At 35.0% G+C, this 17289-nt stretch overlaps 1 long non-coding RNA gene across 2 annotated transcripts in view; it reads left to right on the plus strand.

Moving 5' to 3' along the window:
- Positions 1-8645, plus strand: part of LOC110262095 — a 57972-nt gene extending 49327 nt beyond the window's left edge. For both annotated transcript variants that reach the window (XR_002346644.1, XR_002346645.1), the window contains exon 3: positions 6598-8645. This is a non-coding gene — a long non-coding RNA (uncharacterized LOC110262095). The remainder of the gene's footprint in view (positions 1-6597) is intronic.

The raw sequence follows: 17289 nt of genomic DNA on the forward strand, positions 1-17289 counted from the left end.
AAATGCTCTGGGGGATCTTTCTCCCAATGCCAGATCCCCAGGCATGGGGACTTGACATGGGGCTCAGAACTTTCTCTCCTGTAGGTGATTCTCTGTGATACAGTTACTTTTCAGTCTGTGGGGCTTCCCACCCAGGAGGTATGTGTTTGCTTATATCATATAATCTCCCCTCCTACCTCTTGATATGGCCTCCTCTTTGTCTTATAGAGTAGGATATCTTTTTGAAAGTCTCTGGTCCATTTGGTTGAAGATTATTCAGCATTTTGTTGTAATTTTTTTGTTTTTAGGAGAGAAGTTGAGCTCCATTCCTTCTGTTCCACCATCTTAATCCTGTCTCACAAGCCAAATCTAAATTTGAATACTTTTCCAATTAAAGGCTTGTGCTAAAATATGATATATATGGCCTTTTTGACTTGTTACTAGAAAGTAAATTTCATGGACTCTTATGGCACTATTTAATCATTTGTTGGGTCTAAAAGTTTATTTAGCCCTTTGCAGTGATTGGGTGCTTGGAAAAATAGCATTTTTATTTCAGTTTTTACCTTTTACATGTCTTTGTATTAGTTATTTGCTGTAAAACAAATTACCACAAACTTAGTGATTTAAAATGATACACATTGACTTCCTGCTTAGTTCTAACATGTTAAAAGATTGGGAATTGTTTCTTCTAAGTTAACAACAAGAAAAATCTGGGAAAAATAAAAATTAACACCTCTTTTTTGGACCTTCTAGAAAACTGAATTTGTACAGTACATTGCCACTGAGAAATTTTGAGGGACAGGTGAATCTAGAGAGGCACTTTGAGGGACAGGTGAATCTATAGAGGCACAGCTGTGATCTACTCACCTGGAATAGGAGACAATGTACATATAAACTGTCAAGAACATTTAAGTGTTAAATTTGCTGAATTGCTAGAGGTTGAGCATGGACTAGCACAAGAGTGAGCAAATTCTGGTTTTAGAAGGGTCCTCAAACTTTCATGAGCTTTATTTCCAGAAAGCTTACCATATTTTCATGATGCAGATCTGTGGAATATCTCTTGAAGCTCTGGCATTAGGAGTGAAAAAAGGAGTAACCTTTGTGAAATACAGCTATAGCCTTCTTCATAATAGAGGCCCAGTCCCTAGATAACCCCCCCTTTATTTTTTACCAGAGACATGTCCCAAAACTGTGGATGAAGAACATTTATCTCATTCCAGCCCTCAAAAATCTTCCTGTCCCCCCTAAGGGAAGGGAAGCCACACAAAGAGAAACATTTGTGAAGGTCACTGAATGGAGATACAGGCATATGAAAAAACTGAATTTGGAATAGAAGCTTACTGGCCTTCTCTCCAACACCTTAGCATAATAACACCAGTAGGGCTCCAGTATAATAATAACAGCTTATATCTGAAAGACTCATACTGTTTCTGAGCAGCAGTACTTACGGAATTTCCAAAACAGCAGACAAAAACACTAGGGAAATTGAAACTTCTGGCACCTACATCTATAATGAAAATTAAACAAAGCCCAATTGTTAGCCATATTAACATAAATATTTACATTAGAGGCCCAATTACATCAGTTCCTATTGCCCAATACAACATGTCTGGCTTTTAACAGAAAATCACAAAGCAACCTAAAAGGCAAGAAAAAAACAAAGTTAGAAGATATAAAACATGTATCAGAAATCAGACCCAGATATGACACAGGTATTGGAATTAACACATAGGATATTCTAAAAACTATGATTCCATGAAGAGATCTAATGGAAAAATTGTACAGATAAAATAATCAGATAAATTAAAATTCTCAGAAAGGATTGGAAGGAAAACTGAGGAATATCTATAAAGAGTCCCTATGATGATACAATAGAGTTGAGGAAAGAATCAGTCTGCTTACTGATTGGTCTAAGAAACTTCCCAAACTGAAATGTTAAGAGAAAAAGAAAGAAAAAGAAAATAAAACACACATGCCAGAACTGTGGAAAATTTCAAAAAGGTGTAACAAATGCATAATTAGTATACCATGTGGAGAAAAGGGAAAAGAGCTGAAGAAATATTTGAGGTAAGTTGTCTGAAAACTTTCCAAAATTAATGATAGACCTAAAACCACTGATCCAGGAAAATCAGAGGACTGAAAAAAAGAATGCATACCAAAAAAACAAAACAAAATTATACCTAGACATGTCATATTGAGACTGCAGAAAAATGAAGTTAAAGAGAAGACCTTGAAAGAAGTCAGAGGAAAAATAAGACCTTACCTATAGAGGAACATGAATTAATAATGACATTGGCCTGCAATTCATAATCCATGCAAGTGAGAGGAAAGTGAAGAGAAGTATTAAAAATGGTGAAAGAACCAATATTACTGACCTAGAATCTACTGATATCGCTATCTACTGATATTACCCTTCAAAACTGAAGGAAGATTAAGACCATCTCAGACAAACAAAAATCAAGAGAATTCATTTATAGTGGACTTTCGCTGCAGAGACTTTAACAGAAGTTTCTTAAGGGAAAAGGAAATGATATATTAGAAACTCGGATCTCAAAGAAAGCATTAGCAGAAATAAATTGAGATAAGATAAAACTTGTTTTTTTTAAATTCTTGATTAAAAGATAGCTGTTTAAAGTAATAACAGTAAAAATGGATAGGGTAGTTAGTGCACATGAATAAGGGAAATGAATGATAACTGTTTCAAGGAATGGAGGGAGGAACAGGCACACTCTATTAGGTAATTGTACTACTTGTGGGGAAGAATAGCATTATTTGAAAGTGAACTTTCGATCTTCTCTGACCACAATGCCATGAAATTAGAAATCAACCATGGGAAAAGGAAAAAGAAAAAAACCTACTACATGGAGACTAAACAACATGCTACTAAAAAACCAATGGGTCATTGAGAAAATCAAGAAGGAAATTAAAAACTACCTTGAAACAAATGATAATGAAGACACAACCTCTCAAAATCTATGGGATGCTGCGAAAACAGTGCTCAGAGGGAAATTTATAGCAATACAGGCCTTTCTCAAAAAAGAAGAAAGATCCCAAATTGACAACTTAAAACTCCACCTAAATGAATTAGAAAAAGAAGAACAAAAAAGTCCTAAAGTCAGCAGAAGGAAGGAAATTATAAAGATCAAAGAAGAAATCAATAAAATAGAGATTCAAAAAACAATAGAGAAAATTAATAAAACCAAGAGCTGGTTCTTTGAAAAGGTGAACAAAATTGACAAACCCCTGGACAGACTCACTAAAAAGAGGAGAGAAAGAACCCAAATAACCAAAATTATAAATGAAAAAGGAGAAATCACAACGGATACAGCAGAAATACAAAAAACCATAAGAGAATACTATGAACAACTGTATGGCAACAAGTTTGACAATCTGGAAGAAATGGACAATTTTCTAGAATCTTACAGCCTGCCAAAACTGAATCAAGTAGAAACAGACCAACTGAACAGACCGATCACTAGAAATGAAATTGAAGAGGTCATAAAAACACTCCCTACAAATAAAAGTCCAGGACCAGATGGCGTCACAGGCAAATTCTATCAAACATATAAAGAGGAACTGGTGCCCATCCTCCTTAAACTTTCAAAAGGTTGAAGAAGGAGGAATACTCCCAAAGACATTCTATGATGCCACCATTACCCTCATTCCAAAACCAGACAGAGATACCACCAAAAAAGAAAACTATCAGCCAATATCATTGATGAATATAGATGCAAAAATTCTCAACAAAATCTTAGCCAACCGAATCCAACAACATACCAAAAAAATTATACACCATGACCAGGTTGGGTTCATCCCAGGTTCACAAGGATGGTTCAACATACGCAAATCAATCAGCATCATACACCACATTTACAAAGGAAGAGTCAAAAACCATATGATCATCTCAATAGACGCAGAAAAAGCATTTGACAAAGTCCAACATCCATTCATGATCAAGACCCTCGCCAAAGTGGGTATAGAGGGAACATTCCTGAATATAATCAAAGTCATTTATGATAAACCCACAGCAAATATAATCCTCAATGGGGAAAAACTGAAAGCCTTCTCACTCAAATCTGGAACAAGACAGGGATGCCCACTCTCACCACTGCTCTTCAACATCGTTTTGGAAGTCCTAGCCACAGCAATTAGACAAACGAAAGAAATAAAAGGCATCCATATAGGAAGAGAAGAGATCAAACTGTCACTGTATGCAGATGACATGATACTATATATAGAAAACCCTAAGGACTCAACCCCAAAACTACTTGAACTGATTAATCAATTCAGCAAAGTGGCAGGATATAAGATTAACATTCAGAAGTCAGTTGCATTCTGTATACCAGCAATGAACTATTAGAAAAGGAATACAAAAATACGATACCTTTTAAAATTGCACCTCACAAAATCAAATACCTCGGAATACACCTGACCAAGGAGGTAAAGAACCTATATGCCGAGAACTATAAAACTTTAACCAAAGAAATCAAAGAAGATGTAAAGAAATGGAAAGATATTCCATGTTCCTGGATTGGGAAAATCAATATTGTAAAAATGGCCATACTACCCAAAGCACTCTACAGATTCAATGCAATCCCTATCAAATGACCCATGACATTTTTCACAGAACTAGAACAAACGATCCAAACATTTATATGGAACCACAAAAGACCCAGAATCTCCAAAGCAGTCCTGAGAAACAAAAACCAAGCAGGAGGCATAACTCTCCCAGACTTCAAGAAATACTACAAAGCCACAGTCATCAAAACAGTGTGGTACTGGTATCAAAACACACAGACAGACCAATGCAACAGAATAGAGAACCCGGAAATAAACCCTGACACCTATGGTCAATTAATGTTTGACAAGGGAGGCAAGAACATAAAATGGGAACAAGAAAGTCTATTCAGCAAGCATTGCTGGGAAACCTGGACAGCTGCATGCAAAGCAATGAAACGAGAACACACCCTCACACCATGCACAAAAATCAACTCCAAATGGCTGAAAGACTTAAATATACGACAGGACACCATCAAACTCCTAGAAGAAAACACAGGCAAAACACTCTCTGACATCAACCTCATGAATATTTTCTCAGGTCAGTCTCCCAAAGCAATAGAAATAAGAGCAAAAATAAACCCATGGGACCTAATCAAACTGAAAAGCTTTTGCACAGCAAAGGAAACCCAAAAGAAAACAAAAAGACAACTTTCAGAATGGGAGAAAACAGTTTCAAATGATGCAACTGTCAAGGGCTTAATCTCTAGAATATATAAGCAACTTATACAACCCAACAGAAAAAAAGCCAACAACGCAATGGAAAAATGGGCAAAAGACCTGAATAGACATTTCTCCAAAGAAGATATACAAATGGCCAGCAAACACATGAGAAAATGCTCAATATCCCTGATTATTAGAGAAATGCAAATCAAAACTACCATGAGATACCACCTCACACCAGTCAGAATGGCCATCATTAATAAATCCACAACTGTGGAGAAAAGGGAACCCTCCTGCACTGTTGGTGGGAATGTAAACTGGTACAGCCACTATGGAGAACAGTTTGCAGATACCTTAGAAATGCATACATAGAATTTCCATATGACCCCACAATCCCACTCTTGGGCATATATCCGGACAAAACTCTACTTAAAAGAGACACATGCTACCCGCATGTTCATTGCAGCACTATTCACAATAGCCAGGACATGGAAACAACCCAAATGTCCATCAACAGATGACTGGATTCGGAAGATGTGGTATATATACACAATGGAATACTACTCAGCCATAAAAAAGAATGAATATAATGCCATTTGCAGCAACATGGATGGAACTAGAGAATCTCATACTGAGTGAAATGAGCCAGAAAGACAAAGACAAATGCCATATGATATCACTTATAACTGGAATCTAATATCCAGCGCAAATGAACATCTCCTCAGAAAAGAAAATCATGGACTTGGAGAAGAGACTTGTGGCTGCCTGATGGGAGAGGGAGGGAGTGGGAGGAATCGGGAGCTTGGGCTTATCAGACACAACTTAGAATAGATTTACAAGGAGATCCTGCTGAGTAGCATTGAAAACTTTGTCTAGATCCTCATGTTGCAACAGAACAAAGGGTGGGGGAAAAAATGTAATTGTAATGTATACATGTAAGGATAACTTGATCCCCTTGCTGTACAGTGGGAAAAGGAAAAAAAAAAAGAAATAAGAAAAGATACATGGACCCCAGTGTTCATAGGAGCACTGTTTAGAATATCTAAGATATGTAAACACGCCAGGTAGGTGCCCATCAATATATGAATGGACAAAGATATAGTTTATATATACAGGGAATATTTATATATAGTTTATATATACAGGGAATATTATTCAGCTATAAAAATGAATTTGTACTACTTGCAGCAATGAGTATTTTCACATAATTATAAAAAAGACAGAGAAAGTTTACTGTGTTTCCAGTCACCAGCTATTCCTACCTTAAGATCTTCATTTTGAAATCTCAAAAAAGCAAAACTGTAATTTATCTTGATAGAAAACATTCCCCTAAGAATGACTGAAAACCTTACAGAGTTATTAAAATAATTTCATGTCAAAATACTTTTTATCCCACAGAAACTGCCTTCTCCAGTAAAATCCCCAAGGTGAATCTGCCAACGTTACTTAGGTTTGTAATGCATGCTTTCTTACTACTTCCTCATTTGTGAAAACTTTTTTCATAGCACTTAAGGACAGGGCTGAATGTAGCAGAATTGGATGCTACTAAAATATTCAACTGATTCAGTCCACCATGGCTAGAAAATGAATTTTTATAAATACAGAGCAGCACAATTCTATCATCACTCACATGGCAGTCTTTCTCAATTGGTGGTAGATAGAACCCAACAAATATTTTTGTTATATCAAGTCTGTCCATATGACCCATCACATATACTATGAGAAAACTCTAGCACTGTGGATAGATTTCTCTGTTATTAAAAATGTTGTAATCTCAGATAAATTACCTAACCTCTTGAGACTCAGAGTAAACATTTATAAAAAGTAAGTTAAGTTAAATGAGCCTCAAGGTTTATTTGATTTCAACAATTCTGTGTTTTTGTGATCTTGCCTTAAACACTATATTCTCCAGTTATCTGTAAACCATCTTTGAGCTGTGAGGGCTCAGTACATATTGCATTGTTGGATGAATAGATGTTTGAATGCAAAAATAAATTAATAGAGATGGATAGAGGGACAGAGACATAATTATTTACAAAGTAGTTTTCTTACCTAGAAGAAATATATATATTAATTCAGCTTTTATATTTTTATCCCATTACACATACTTTCCTCAAATACAGCTTTAAAAAAAAAACTTTTTACTATAAAATTTAAATACAAAAGGGAAAAAAATTACAATGAATGCCCACATACCTAATCACCCAAGTCAAAAGTATCGACTAGCTACCATTCTTTACCTATCTTTACCACTTTTTATATTAAAATAAAGCAAATCTCAGAGATATCATCTCACTCATAAATAAAAGTTAAACCACATTGATGATAAATTCTGCTTTCCAATTTAACTATAGAAACTGTAACACTTTAGCTGAATTGCTGGTGGTTCACCCATTATTTTCTGCTTATTTTAAATGTCAGAATCCTAGAAAAAAACTCCTTAAAAATTTAAACATTTACACAGTATTTGTACTTTCAGAGGGATATGAGAGGGGTAAGAATGGTTAGCCTGTAATTTTCATCAATTCTACAAACAATTCAGTTAGAGTGTAAACTGAAGAAGAAACTCATAAAGATTCAGGAGAGGAATGTGGAATAAATTCCTGAATCAGATCATCATTATAATATTTACATTTTTTACTTGATTTAAATTCCATACATGAAGACCAGCTAAGCTCCACATCCAACTTAACAACACACAACACATTTTCAAAGTTAATTATAAATATTTAAAATTCACCTACATTTTATAAATGATCATATTTCTGTCCCTATTTATCACAAAGGAAAAGAGTAAAATTAATTAAACTCTGTGTGTATACTTTTTCCTTTCCCTACTCCTCCACACCCTTATCTGTCTATCACCCTTTCTTGGGATGATTTTATTTGCAGCCCCAAATTTTGGTTAAATATCATCAATCATTAAAACATGCCTAAATCCCCATTAAATTCAGACACATCCTTTTCTTATTGATTTCTAAATTGTCTTTGATGAACTAATTAATGTCTTCCTAAACTACACAGATCACACAATAGCAAATGAAATGGACTTAGATTTATATTTCATTGTAAATCTAGCTTTCCAGCCCATCTGATATTAAATTGCCATTCCTAAGAAGAATACCTTCAACATTTCCTCAAAGATCATTGCTCAAAAATCCTAGGGTTTTTATTTTTGTTTATTGTTTTCATCAAACTCTTAGATAAATAAGAAACAGGGAAAGGAAAATTAATTTGAAATAAATTTCAGATGGATCAAAGGTAGAACCAAATAAGTAGGTTTAAAACTACAAAATATTCTGAAGATGATACGGAAGAGTATTTTTATAACATCAGTGTAGGAAAAGATTTCTAGATAAGATACAAAAGTTATAAACCATAAACAAAACAACTGATAAATTTGGATAAAAATTAAGAACTTCTCATTAAAGACAATTTAAAGTTAAAAACAGGCCCTACTATGGGAAAAGAATGTGGCAAGATACATATCTAATAAAGACCCTTGTAATCAGAAAACATAAAAATATTTTCTCAGTTTAAAAAAAAAAAATCCTCAAAGAAAAATGAGCAAAAGACATGCACAGAAACTCTTAAAAAGTGTAAATCTACTTGAAACTGGGCTCAACCTCATTACTAATTAGGGAAATTAATTTTGTTTGCAAAGATACTACTGTATGCTCATTCAATTGGTGAAAACTTTAAAGTATGATTATAACAAATGTTGGTGAAGATGTAAAGAAACTGAAACTTTAATAACCTTCTGGTAGGAGCTTCCAAAACAGTTTAGTGTAATAGTATAATAGTAGAGTTCAAGATAAGATTCTCTGTAACTTTTAAATCACATTCCTAAGCATTTGCCTTAGAGAAACTTGTATACACTGGGATATACACATATATTTATACACTGTGTTAACTTGCTGAGCAGCATTCCTGATGTAAGCAAAAATGGAAACAAATTAAATGTTCATTAACAGCTGAATGGATAAATACCATATGGTAATAAAAATGAGATGACATCTAAATGCAACATCACAGATAATCATACAAACACAAATACTGAGCTAAAGCAGCAGCAAAAGAATACATACACACACGTATAAAGAAAAATATAATTTAATTAACAAAAATTTCAAAAATAGGAAAACCTAAGCCTGTTTTAGTTCCAGCTGATGTAATGTTCTATTTTTTGACCTGGTGGTGATTTTTGTGGGCATTTTAATAATTACTAGTTCAACTGTGCATATGTATTTTATGTTCTCTTTGGTGTGCATATTTTATTTCACAGTAAAACTTCTAAATTTCATTAATCTCAGATACTCCAATATATGTCTTCCCTTATTAGTCCTTAATAATATTCATGTGTAGCTATGAGTCAACATTTTTTTTTCTTTTTATGGTCACATCTATGGCACATAGAACTTCCCAGGCTAGGAGTTCCCATTGTGGCACAGTGGAAAGAAATCCGACTAGGAACCATGAGGTTGAGGGTTTGATCCCCCTCCTCGCTCAGTGGGTTAAGGATCTGATACTGCTGTGAGCTATGGTGTAGGTTGCAGACATGGCTCAGAGCTGGCTTTGCTGTGGCTGTGTCATAGTCCGGCAGCTGTAACTTCGATTAGACCCATAGCCTGGGAACATCCATATGCCATGGGTGCGGCCCTAAAAAGCAAAAAAAAAAAAAATGAAGTTCCAAAGCTAGGGGTCAAATTGGAGCTACAGCTGCAGGCCTACACCAAGCCACAGCAATGCCAGACCCAAGCCACATCTGTGACCTACTCTGCAGCTTGTGAAAATGCAGGATTCTTAACCCACTGAGCAAGGCCATGGATTAAACCTGCATCCTCATGGATAATAATCAGCTTCTTAACCCTCTGAGCCACAAGAGGAACTCCAATATAAGAATTTTTTTTTTTTTTAGTCTTTTTGCCATTTCTTGGGCCGCTCCCGCGGCATATGGAGGTTCCTAGGCTAGGGGTCGAATCGGAGCTGTAGCCACCGGCCTACACCAGAGCCACAGCAACGTGGGATCCGAGCCGCGTCTGCAACCTACACCACAGCTCACAGCAACGCCGGATCGTTAACCCACTGAGCAAGGGCGGGGACCGAACCCGCAACCTCATGGTTCCTAGTCGGATTCGTTCACCACTGCGCCACGACGGGAACTCCCAATATAAGAATTTTAAATGCACTTTTTTCTTTACATTTTAACATACAGAATAGCATAAGGGTATAAGATTAGAGTTTATCATAGGAATGTAGCTAAAGCTACTCCCTTATCCATTTCTCTACTCTTCCTCCCCTTAGATAATCATTTTTTGTTTTTCTTAAATTTGGGAGTAACATTATAGCATGTAATTTTTAAAATTCACATATATAATTATAACTATTAATAATACAGAAAACTGCTTTTTAAATGTATATGAACTATCACATTACAGCTACATTTTTACACCTAACTTTGCTTCCAAATTATGCTTTTGATATTTATGTATGTTAATGAATATTCTAGTTTCTTTTTTCCATTTGAATTTATGCAGGATATTAATCTTATTAATCTATTCCCTTATTGAGGGATAATTAGTTTTATTCTTTTATTTGCTATGACAAAGAATGTAGCATCAAAAAATTTTATATATATATTTTACATACAGGTTAGAATACCTCAAGAATTTTAAAAATATGGATAACACTAAAATAAAATGTAAACCATTCATAATCTCACCACTACAGGTAACTGTTTTAAATATATTTATATAGCCTATTTTTTTCAGACATGATGAACCTGGGAAATTGTGTAACACATACATATACATATGGCGGCTTTATGTCCTGCTATTTACTTATTATGAATAATTTTACTTACCATAAAATAGCCTTCGGAAACATATTCAGGCTACATGGTACTCTTTTATATAAATGGGCCATAATTTATAAAACTATTACTCATCATTAGACATGTAGCTGTTTCCAGTTATTTTGTTCTCTCCCCTGTTTCCTAGGTGATGGTTTACTCTCCTTTCCTACATTTTCACATGGCTAGATTATTCTTATCTTTGAGATCTCAATGTTAGTATTCCCTGGCCAAAGAGATATTCCCTAATAGCTCGTTCTAATTATTTTTTCTCTTTTTCATATGCTTTTTCTCCTCCTAAATAATATTTAATCTGATCATGTAACTATTTCAATATATCTTTATTTTTGTGTCTCTCCATGAGGGCAAGGACATAATTATTCTTGATAACCTTCAGTGTTGAACACTGCATAATTACAGGTGGAATATTTGTATAGTAATTATTAGAGGTTTGTATATTACAAGTGTTCTAGCAGAAGGCCATAAAACATTTTGAGAAAGAAGTCCCTTTAAATTTCATTCAATGTTAGCTTTGGGATACTCAAACAGCTATTAAATGAATAAATGAACCTCTATTATAACTTACTGGTTATTCCCAACACCAAGGTTTTTCATGTCTTCTTTCTCTCTACAGCTCCCCAGAACTCTATGTTACCCAGATATTCACTACACAAGATGATTTCAGGAAACATAATCACAAAATCTTTGTGGCACTTAGTTCAAGCTCGTTAATGTGAAATACAAAAGACTGGATGCAACATCGTGTGTTTTTCGATACTTAAAAATATGAGTCCTAAACCATTACAAATATTTAATTAACTCAGTAAAAAAATTAAGTAGGTAGATAACATGTAAAGTGGGCTTAAGAATTCTGTTTTGCTTGCATAGGGCTAAGAATACAATGTGCTTTTTTGAGGGCATTATTTTCATACTTATTACATAAAAATTAAATTTTATTATCTATAATGAAAAATATAAAAGATTGCTTAATATTGAAACTACAAATGCTCCCAAATCTGAGAATACTATCCACTGACACTTCTGTAGACCTCAAGAATCTACTCCACTTTCCTTAAAGCAAACACCATACATGCTTGTGAAATTAAAAATAGTGAAACTATATTTGGCATACTAAAAATAAGATTCCTTCTATATCTGACAGTGTGAAAAATAAACTGTGGCAGCTATATTTAAGCTATGACAGGAACTTTCTGACAGCTTTCCTCTCTATTGCTCTTAAGTAGAGGACTTAAATGAAATAACGTCAGGTGGATTAGTCAGATTCTGTTCAAATTGACAGAAGATCATGTCTGTACAGTTACTTTAAACTCTCAACATTAGTCTAAAGTACAGGAGAATGCCCTGTATTTAAAATTGAGTGAACATTTTAACATTAAGCATATTTCTTTGAGGAAAGTTGGTATTACTTTTAACTGGGGGTGGGGGGAAGTACAGTTCAGTCAATTACAGCACTAAAACTATCTAATAAAACCAGGTTATAATTTATATACTTATGCAATTAAGTTTTTACCTTATAGACTCATAACTGAGCTGGATAAGATGCAATAAAATAACATGTTTCCCTCACAAAAATGTAGTTTCAGGCAAATCAAAAACATGGTTTTTAAAGCTAGCAAAGATCCTCTGAGATTAAATAAAGCAATGCTTTATTTCACAAATAAGGGATTAGGTGAAGAGCAGAAAAGTAAAGAGTTATCTGAAGTCATATGGCTAGTTGATATCAGAGTGAGAAGAATATAAAGTCTGATTATATACTAGTGAAGAAATTTGATTTATTTTAGAGCCTCTGCAATGGCCAATGGGCACCAAAGGACAAAAAACACCAGAACTACAATTATGGGGTAATTTTATTATTCTTGAAATAATTACAATTAACAATTTGTGTGATGGTATTAAAACCTGAAATTTAAGATTTCTAACGCTGAAATTAAAATGTTTTTGGGAGTCATGTGACACAATTGGAGCTGTATACAATTTACAGTGTTTCAGCATATAGGATAGGTTGGAATGATGACAGTAAGTGGGAAACCAATTAGTCCAGAAAAAAATGGTAAAAAAGGAAAAATTATAGTGAATTAGTTTAGAAATTGATAAAAAACTGGATCAGGCAAATAGAAAATAATTTTCCAAAGAAAGTTTTCCTTAGAGTATAAGGAACAGAAGCCATATGTTACTAAGTTGGAGAGTAGATGGGAAAGGAAAAAATGAAATCAGTGACTCTAGAATACTGTTCAAGACTTCCTAAAAAAATAAATAAAAGCAAGAAATAGGAGAATATCTGGGAGGTAGAGAAATTTTTGTGTATGACAATACAATAATATTGGCAGGCTAGTGAAGACAGATGACAGTGCATGCCATTCAGATAGGAAAGAGATATATATTCCTTTCCATCTAAGCCAGAGAAGTGAAAGATAAAACAAAGATAGACTAGTGCATCCAACATTCAGGGAAACAGCTCAGATGGTTCAAGGCTGGTGATCTCTGTCTTCTCTGAGAAAAAAAAGGCATGGAATCTATGAAGTCAAGATAGGAAAGGGATTTGAAGAGAGTAAAAATAGCGTAAAATATTTATACACATCCAGGCACTTCCTTCTCAACTTGACATTGTAAAGTTACCATAATGTGTAACTTTTTCCATAGAAAAAGTCCCTTACATATGAGAAACAATGACTATGGCAGAGAGACCCAAGATGGCCTCAGTGATCACCTACTGGTATCCATATCTTTGAGTAATCCCTCCCCTTTGAGAGTAGACAGAACATGTAACTTGATTCTAGTGATTATAATGGATGGGATGTCACCTCAGTGATTACCTTACCCAAGACTAACTTCCATCATTCTACCTGTCTGTCTCCCTTGCTGGGATTAATGAAAAAAGGTAGCATGTAGTGAACTACCCTATGGAAAAGTCCACTTGTTAAGGAAATGAAGATGGCCTTTTTTTGTTTATCAATTATATTTCTTTAAACATTACTTTAGAGGTTACCCTAGAGTTTATCATATACATTTTTAACTAACGAAAGTTCACTCTCTTTTTTTTTTCATAATTTTATTTTCCCACTGTACAGCAAGGGGATCAAGTTATCCTTACATGTATACATTACAATTACATTTTTTCCCCCACCCTTTGTTCTGTTGCAACATGAGGATCTAGACAAACTTTTCAATGCTACTCAGCAGGATCTCCTTGTAAATCTATTCTAAGTTGTGTCTGATAAGCCCAAGCTCCCGATTCCTCCCACTCCCTCCCTCTCCCATCAGGCAGCCACAAGTCTCTTCTCCAAGTCCATGATTTTCTTTTCTGAGGAGATGTTCATTTGCGCTGGATATTAGATTCCAGTTATAAGTGATATCATATGGCATTTGTCTTTGTCTTTCTGGCTCATTTCACTCAGTATGAGATTCTCTAGTTCCATCCATGTTGCTGCAAATGGCATTATATTCATTCTTTTTTATGGCTGAGTAGTATTCCATTGTGTATATATACCACATCTTCCGAATCCAGTCATCTGTTGATGGACATTTGGGTTGTTTCCATGTCCTGGCTATTGTGAATAGTGCTGCAATGAACATGCGGGTAGCATGTGTCTCTTTTAAGTAGAGTTTTGTCCGGATATATGCCCAAGAGTGGGATTGTGGGGTCATATGGAAATTCTATGTATGCATTTCTAAGGTATCTGCAAACTGTTCTCCATAGTGGCTGTACCAGTTTACATTCCCACCAACAGTGCAGGAGGGTTCCCTTTTCTCCACAGTTGTGGATTTATTAATGATGGCCATTCTGACTGGTGTGAGGTGGTATCTCATGGTAGTTTTGATTTGCATTTCTCTAATAATCAGGGATATTGAGCATTTTCTCATGTGTTTGCTGGCCATTTGTATATCTTCTTTGGAGAAATGTCTATTCAGGTCTTTTGCCCATTTTTCCATTGCGTTGTTGGCTTTTTTTCTGTTGGGTTGTATAAGTTGCTTATATATTCTAGAGATTAAGCCCTTGACAGTTGCATCATTTGAAACTGTTTTCTCCCATTCTGAAAGTTGTCTTTTTGTTTTCTTTTGGGTTTCCTTTGCTGTGCAAAAGCTTTTCAGTTTGATTAGGTCCCATGGGTTTATTTTTGCTCTTATTTCTATTGCTTTGGGAGACTGACCTGAGAAAATATTCATGAGGTTGATGTCAGAGAGTGTTTTGCCTGTGTTTTCTTCTAGGAGTTTGATGGTGTCCTGTCGTATATTTAAGTCTTTCAGCCATTTGGAGTTGATTTTTGTGCATGGTGTGAGGGTGTGTTCTCGTTTCATTGCTTTGCATGCAGCTGTCCAGGTTTCCCAGCAATGCTTGCTGAATAGACTTTCTTGTTCCCATTTTATGTTCTTGCCTCCCTTGTCAAACATTAATTGACCATAGGTGTCAGGGTTTATTTCCGGGTTCTCTATTCTGTTGCATTGGTCTGTCTGTGTGTTTTGATACCAGTACCACACTGTTTTGATGACTGTGGCTTTGTAGTATTTCTTGAAGTCTGGGAGAGTTATGCCTCCTGCTTGGTTTTTGTTTCTCAGGACTGCTTTGGAGATTCTGGGTCTTTTGTGGTTCCATATAAATGTTTGGATCGTTTGTTCTAGTTCTGTGAAAAATGTCATGGGTCATTTGATAGGGATTGCATTGAATCTGTAGAGTGCTTTGGGTAGTATGGCCATTTTTACAATATTGATTTTCCCAATCCAGGAACATGGAATATCTTTCCATTTCTTTACATCTTCTTTGATTTCTTTGGTTAAAGTTTTATAGTTCTCGGCATATAGGTTCTTTACCTCCTTGGTCAGGTGTATTCCGAGGTATTTGATTTTGTGAGGTGCAATTTTAAAAGGTATCGTATTTTTGTATTCCTTTTCTAATAGTTCATTGCTGGTATACAGAATGCAACTGACTTCTGAATGTTAATCTTATATCCTGCCACTTTGCTGAATTGATTAATCAGTTCAAGTAGTTTTGGGGTTGAGTCCTTAGGGTTTTCTATGTATAGCATCATGTCATCTGTACCATATATCTTTTCTAATTAGTGTTTTCATTTTTTTTCTGGATATATTCTCAGGAGAGGAATTGCTGAATCATGTGATGGTTCTACTTTTAGTTTTTTAAAGAACCTCCATACTATTTTCCATAGCGGCTGTACCAATTTATATTCCTACCAACATTGTACAAAGTGTTTCCTTTTCTCCACATCCTCACCAACATTTGTTACTTGCTTTTTCTTTTTGCTTCTCTGAATGAATGAATTCTAATCCCCTGTCTTTGAGTTTGCTGATCTTTTCTTCTTCTTAATCTCATCTGCTCTTGATCTCTCTCTTGAATTTTTCAGTTTACTTATTCTTTTCTTCTGCTTTGTATTTTCATTTGGTACTTTCTTATATTTTCCATCTCTTTGTTGAAATTCTTTCTTTGTTCATACATTGTTCCCCGACCTGGATGAGTATTTTTATAACCATTATTTTGAATGATTATTAGGTAAATAACCTTTTTTTCCATTCAATTAAGATTTGTTTCTGGAGTTTTATCCTGTTCTTTGGTTTAGAACATATCTTTTTCTGTTTCTCTATTTTTCTAGAATTTCTGTGTTGGCTTCTGTGCATTAGATATAATAGCTATCTCTCTTATGTAGGAGATGAATCTCATCAATTAGTCTAGCCCAAACTCTTGGTTATCTCTCAAACCTGTACAAGTTGCCTTCTTTATTCTTAGTGGCTTCCAGCATTCAAGGGTGTGGTAAAACTGCCAATGTCCCAAAGGGGTGAATTTCAGCAAACACCTCAGTGCAGGCTGATGAAAACTGAACTCTTAGTCAGCAGCAGGGAAAGTATGTATTAGTGTCCTTCCTAGGAGAAATGGGGAGATGGGCTTATCTACTACTCTGTGCTGGCCCCAATAGTATATAGAGTGATGCTCCTGTATCAACTAATAACTGCTTTTTGTTATATGCTATGGGACTCATGAATGCAAGCGTCTTTGTAATTAGAGCCAGATAATCCATGTGCTTGTCCCTTTTGCAACAGTCATGAAAGATTGGTTGCCAGACATCTGTACAAGGTCATTTATGGAAGATATTGGCAATTTGTAGTGAGCTTAAGTAAAAAGGGGAACATAGTGTCTGCTGTCATTGTTAATCTGCAGTGAGGCTCATAGTTGCCTTTAGAGGCCTGTTAAATTAGAACTGATTTTTGTTTGT

This window comes from Sus scrofa, chromosome 1 (assembly GCF_000003025.6).
Source record: "Sus scrofa isolate TJ Tabasco breed Duroc chromosome 1, Sscrofa11.1, whole genome shotgun sequence".
Classification (NCBI taxonomy): Eukaryota; Metazoa; Chordata; class Mammalia; order Artiodactyla; family Suidae; genus Sus; species Sus scrofa.